The sequence below is a fragment of the Drosophila suzukii genome, assembly GCF_043229965.1.
Source record: "Drosophila suzukii chromosome 2 unlocalized genomic scaffold, CBGP_Dsuzu_IsoJpt1.0 scf_2c, whole genome shotgun sequence".
NCBI lineage: Eukaryota > Metazoa > Arthropoda > Insecta > Diptera > Drosophilidae > Drosophila > Drosophila suzukii.
In genome coordinates, this window is record NW_027255896.1 from 21,777,349 (window position 1) to 21,784,123 (window position 6,775).

The 6,775-nt window shown below is 43.3% G+C and overlaps 1 long non-coding RNA gene across 1 annotated transcript; it reads right to left on the bottom strand.

Moving 5' to 3' along the window:
• Positions 1–2,252: 2,252 nt before the first annotated feature.
• Positions 2,253–5,907, bottom strand: LOC139354558 (uncharacterized). The gene is made up of 3 exons (XR_011605519.1): positions 5,703–5,907; positions 3,332–3,441; positions 2,253–3,239 (listed from the first exon to the last, which is right to left on the bottom strand). It is a non-coding gene; the product is annotated as an uncharacterized lncRNA (long non-coding RNA).
• Between the last annotated feature and the right edge of the window lie 868 nt (positions 5,908–6,775).

Genomic DNA, 6,775 nt, shown 5'->3' on the forward strand with positions numbered 1-6,775 from the left:
TTAAAGTAGTGGGTCGAAGTTACACGTAAATGGGCGCCTAAGAAAAGAATAAAGGAGAAAAAGGAGATCTAAAGAGATGGCCGTACGAAGATTTCTTTTGCGAAGTCATTCCATGCGTAGCCGCATCGATCACTTCGAGCCTATTACGTACGCACTCCCCCATACAAGATTAACCCCGGCAAAACAACTGCCATAAGTTAAGGGTAGGGGCCCCTAATGACTAACCACACTCCGATTGATAAGGGCAAAACAGCAAAAACAATTCGACAACTCATGGGTGTCGCGTGGCCAGAACAACGACCACGATCGACCTGCTCGTAACCGTACTCCAGTAAGGTAGCAAAGTGCACCAGCTGGCCGTTGACTCCTAAAATAGGGGAAGCAGTACCCTTAGGTGGGAACACCTAGTTAATTCATCCAATATGGGGGACTAGCGAAAGCTCTAGTCCGGTATAAAAGACCCCAGCCAAATAGAGAAGTCATACAGAAATTGTTCTGATCTCTCCTTGACAGTGGTCTAGAAGTACAACTACCATCAACACAGACCACGACTGGAAGAAGGCTGATGTCCAGAAGGATGTCTTTACCGTTTCCCTAGGATCAACTTCACTCAGGAGAAAGTCCTGATTACTGGTCCTGCGATCGACCACATTCTAGAGGAAGTCAACCTGCAACAAATCCTGAAGGACGAAAAGAACTAGTGAACCAGGTGTATGGCCTAAGGACCCCAAGATGGGCGGCGAAACTTCCAAAGTGACCGACAGCACCGCCAATGTGATTAACCACGTAGAGATCGTTGACCACAGGGAGGATATTCAAGATGTCAACAAGACCATGAAGCTCATCGTTGGACTACTCCTGGTTATAGTGATCCTTAAGGTTGTTAAGATCTACAAGCGCTCTGTTCAGAGACGCCGCGACCAACATCATACCCTGGAGAAAAAGGTTATCCTTTCCGTTTCGCTTATCCTATTTGCCAGTATTCGTTCAAATAGTATAAAGTTCCTGGTTGCGTATCTGGTCTGGCCAAATAGCCACTTTTAGTAATCGTCTGTTTATTTTTTTGATTTTTTTTCATTTAATATTAATGAATACAATAACCTTTTACCACGAAATCAAAGTTTTTGTAGTGGACTTTAGCCTCTAGAAGCATAATTCTATTGTTTCTTTTAATTGGTGTTACACTCTTTCCTTATAGTACTCTTTTCTACAGCTGTTTGCCTTTGGTTACTATTTAAAAGTAATCTCCAGACAATCTAAATCGAGTACAGCTCGAAAGTTTTGCTCGTTTTATTTTATATATGTTAAGTATCCTGATCCTTTTGAATTTGTGATTCTTGTCCCACTTTCGGCGCCAGATTTATGCTATATAAATATTTCCTTTAACATATATCGATTCTTTAAAGACAACTTACATAGGAGCAAGGACACATTGAGGTGGATTCGCTTTATGTTTTTAACTCTGCTAGCAAAACAGCCTGGACAGGTCAATACACTAGCAATGCTGCCACAGAATTCTGCCAAAAGAATTAACCACACATGAACTATTGAAAAATGAACATAAATTACGCTTAACGTCTACCGCCCACATAACCATATATTGAGATTACGGGTATGTGGCGCATTTCAATCTCGCTTTGCTGCTGGCAGATCTCCGTTTCCCTTTGGTCCTTTTAGCTGAGTAACGGGTATCTGATAGTCGAGGTACTCGACTATAGCGTTCTTCCTTGTTTTTTATTAGTTTTAGTATATTTAAATTGTTTTATATTGTTTTTCGTCTGATTTATTATTTTATTCATTTATTCACCAACTCATATTGATCATTTACATATATTATCTACATCTACGCATACATCAGCATTTTTTTTAAGAGTGATCCATGAACCATTACCAGTGATATTGCCCTGAATTTTTTATAAATATCTGTATTAGTTCAAATAAGTTTCCGCCTTGAGAGCTATTAGGGTAGGACTAGGATAAAGCCGAAAGGTCAAAGAGGAGGGAGTTGGCTAATGGCTTACATTGGATCGACCTTAGATATGCTTGGGAATTTCGTACAATAAACTTAAAGATATGTTTGTGAGCATGGAGTAGGTGGAATTGGATCGGAGAAGGGGCTACGTAAAGATGGGTGTGTAAGAGGGTACAACAGATTGTAGTAATCGGAGCGGCTGCTACACAAGAAGTAACTCAAAGCAGTTCGCAAGGTCGGGGGGGATTAGCATGTGACCTCCAGTCCAGCAGTATGGTCCAGACCATGCCAAATATCTGTAGCCAAATTGTTAATTGAGTGTTTGAACTTGAATTAGCAAGTTACGGTGCAGGGTATAGTGATGTTAAACGTCGGTTTCACACAAGTGTGATTCCGACGTCGAGTTCTGTTAGTGTGTGATCGGGCACGGTTCGGAGAACCACGTCCCTGGAAAGTAAGCTAGCCTGGGAAAAACACGAAATAGCACGCAAGGCCAACTAGGTCTATCACAGATGGCGCCCAATATAAACGGCAGAACTGTGACTTCCGCAGTGAGGAAAATACAATTTACGCCTGCCTTAAGAGATCCTTTTTGAACAGAGCAGTTGCGCGCGAGACTGCTCGGTATTGAACAGGAATCAAAGACCAGGTTGTAAATAGAGAAACCAGCTTATCGAGGCTTATATCGTTTTGAGTAATTGTCTCTGGCTCATAGCAGCGGCATCCCCTAGGCACATGACCGGAGTAGTTTTGCGATCGATGTGATACTAAGTGATAGTTCCGCAACTGTGATATAGATATAAGTAGTTAGACTAAGAATTGTAAAGTAAAGAGACAAGAAAAGGACAGGATATGGCAAAAGCCGACGACTAGGTCAAAATAAACTTTTATATGGCCTGTTGCGATCGGTGAAAGCGAAAAATGGCCACCTCCGACACTGTGCAAAAGATAGTTTGTTAACGGTATGCGTAGACGCTTGGGGGACAGACAAAATACGGATTTAGTTAGAGAAGTATATAAAACAATGCGTCTTGTTATAAATATGAAAATGGCAATTAATTATAGAAAAAAACATTAATACGTAAAACTAAATGTTCTAACTGATTCCAATTGTTTCCTTTCCGGGGAAATATCCTTCCGGCATCCGACGTCCAGTTCAGGGTCAAATATTAGTCCAATGTCCTGCTGCGGTCGTAGGTGTAACCGGATGTCCTTCACTCTCGCAATAAGGGAGAAAGTAGCTTCCGGATTATAGAAGAACTTATACCTATGGGAAAGGAAAATTAATTTGAACTTGGTAAAGATTTGACTTTACTACGAATCGTAAATAAAAATTGATGATTTTAATAGTGGACGAACCCAAGTTGTTTGGCTTTGTTTAATTAGAAATGGCTACTTATTTGTATTTGGCATGTTGATTATAGTTGGTTTGTACTCCTTCATCAGGGATTTGTCCTTCTCTCATTTACCTGTGAATAAATTGACAGGAGTTCCTTCAATTTTTTTGTATTATATACGGGTTCCGTGCTGTAATTGTTTTGGTGTAACTGGATTTGAAAACTTATGGGCGGTACCCGTTTGTCTACAATGAGCGACAACGAGAATTTAGAGCAAGACCAAGGGCGCGAGAGAATGGAGGATAAGAATCGACTCAGCGCACAACAAAGGGGAGTTCCTCCAAGGAGCTTAAATCTAGAAACTGCATCTACTACATATGGAACCTGCTCCAACATCCAGCTAGATCCAATAGAGGAAAAATACAGCGCAGAGAATTCGGCAGCTTACGGCTCTTTCACCAGAGGGGAACTGCAGCAATTGATTCTCACCTCACAGGAGCAAATAAAAGTGGACTTGCGTTTAGTGGATGACGGAATCGACGCGTGCATGATGAAGTTGATGAAGAAGTTGGATTAACGGAGGAAATCACCATCGTCATCGACGTCATCTCTATCCACGAACACTTGGCTGGACACCAATGTCAATCCACAAAGGAAAGAAAGGAAAGCAGAAAGCTAAGAAGGGAAACCAACCGGAAAGGGCTGGAAGTTCAGCAGAGGAGGAAGGAAACGGTGGAGCACAACAATGTCAACCTCTAAGCGAAAACAATCAGGCGGCAGGAGCAAACAGGATACTTTTCCCAGGACCCAAAGGGGAAATCAAGATTCCACCCAAGGGCTTGGATCGAGGAGGAACTAATCTGCAGGAATGGCAGGTGCTCGGACGGGAAACCGGCCGAGGTGCTATGTTCCCCTCAGATAAATGGGGACTACAAAATTTGGGCAATCCTGGAGGTATGAGCGCCAAACTTTTCATCCTCAGGGTTGAGCACCTGCAACGGCACTTTGGGATGCCATGGGTAGAACTGCTTTGGGATTTCCACCGCCTTTTAGTAAATAACGCCTCGGAGTGGTACTGGCTCCTAATCTGCACAAAACAGCCAAGGAAATCTAGCGGAGCTGATGAAACATTGGGTATATCCTGTCCGGTGTACACGTTGGAACATCTGCATGACGTATGCCGTGAGGCAGGAATAGCGTTGATGGCCGAATGGGAAGAGTGGAGGAAATCCGGAACTTGAGCGTGACCGACAGGAAGGAAACCGAATCGTTGAGGGAAGAGGTGGAGGAAATAGCTAGCGGTTCAATAAACAAATCAACTATTTACTAGATTTGTCAGAAGAAGGATCACAGGTTTCCGTTTCCGGCCGAATATAGAGATAATGACATTTACAGTCATAACCAATCACTCTAGCCTAAAATGGCTTATGTCTCTCAAGGATCTGAGTGGCAGGCTTGCAAGATGGTCCTTGAAGCTTCAGGCGTTTGTCTTCCTCATTGAGCACCGCAAGGGCTCAGAAAATGTCATGGCAGATATGCCTTCTCGGGTAGTAGATGAAATGGATGAGTTACCGGACGTGACGGTAGTCAACGGATTTATATTCAAACGGACGCAAACACGCAACGGTGGGTCTCATGCAGAGGAGATTAGCTGGAAACTGTAGGTCCCAGTGGCTCTGAGCACAACGATGATTGAGCAAGCACATTCGCCACCCACTCGGTCGCATCGAGTGGTCGCGAAAACTCACTTGAGACGACATTTTTACTGGCCGGGAATGGTTGCGTAAGGCGTCAGGTTTATCCGAAGCTGTCAGGTGAGCAAGGAAACGAAGGCCACAAACAGGAGAAGAAACAATAACATATCGACCGTTTCAAAAGCCTCATATAGATATTTTAGGAAAATATCCTCGTTCAAAAAGTGGTCATTCATACATATTCATTGTTGTAGACCATTTTTAGAAGTTCGTCATTCTTAGGGCCATGCGGACAGCGAAATCAGCAATCTGGGACATGGAGCACATGAAACCAGTGCGCGGTATTACAACCGAAACAGGCGGCAAGTGACATTTAAGCCTGGGCAAGAAGTTTTCAAAAGGAACTTTGCCCAAAATAACTTCGGGAAGAGCTTCAATGTTAAATTTGCCAGAAAATTCATTGTATGCTGGATATGTAAACCGGTGGGCAACCATAAGAGATCGATGATCTCAACAGAAAGCTGTGTGGAACATTTCATGTAAAGGACTTAAAACAATAGTGTGAAGAGCTCTACATTGCCTAAATGGGACATGAAAAGACGCAACCTAAAACCTGGAGGAACTAGCGACCAACGAAAAGGATCTGGAAGAGACGAGGAGCATTAAGCTGTTACAAGATACAGATATGGCATCGCTCACCCGTAACTCAGGCCAGGCTCCAGGGCATGACATCCGTCCAGTATTCCAATTTTGCCGGAATTGTATCCTGTGGTCGTGGACATTTTCCTTGGTTAGGCGCTTAAGAAGGCTGCGTGGCCAGTTTTCCACTGCCAGTTCTCTTGTTTTTATTTTTGCATTTGCTTTGTTGTTCATTGTCAGTATGGTTGTTGTGGCCGGCCTATCGATAGCGATATCAAATCTGGGCACAGGGTGGGTTACTGTTCGGGTACGGTTATTGATAGCAATTTCTTGTAGAACGCAGGGTTGCTTTAATACCAATAAAAATATACGCTGGGGTGGTCTGGTCACCCGAATGTTCGGAATTCGGGTTGACGATAGCGAAATGGGCATAGGCTTATCACGGTCAAAGGCGTCATAGCTTCTGCGCTCGTAGAAAGATTTTAAAGAAAGAATTACTAAAAGTGTAGAGGCGGGTTTTATATTTTATTTAAGATCTTAGATTAAGACAAGCTGCAGCAGCGCGCATGTGAATCCCAGCCTATAATAATATTTTTTTTATTAAACCCAGTAATTTTCGGAGGATCCGCTGGGAAGTCGATGCAGGAAATATCCATGGTAAGTGAGGCTCCAGGAGTGATGCCGTAACTAATGGGCTTTCCATTCCAGAACTGACCAGACCCAGTGAGATCCGTAAAAGTAACAGCCAGGTCAACCTTGCAAATTTTTTCTTAAGGATTGACGTCCTGCACTTCCCGGTCAGAGGACCACAATCACTGGCCCATGTCTAGAATAATTATTGCCCTGGCCCAGCGTCAGATGCTGAATTTTTGAGTGACGCCCTGGAGGTCCGACACGCCATCCAAGTGTCGACAACGGGAGCCTGTAGGCTTGAACTTGAATTAGTACGTTGCGGTGCAGGTGATAGCGTTGTTAAGCTTGGTTTTACACATGTGTGAGTCCGACGTTGAATTCTGTGATCAGGAAGGGTTCGCGGAACCACGACCCGAAATATCACGCAGGATCAACTAGGTCCATAGCAAGTTCAACCTATAATATTGTAAAAGTGAATAAGTGAAGTTAAAGTTAATAAA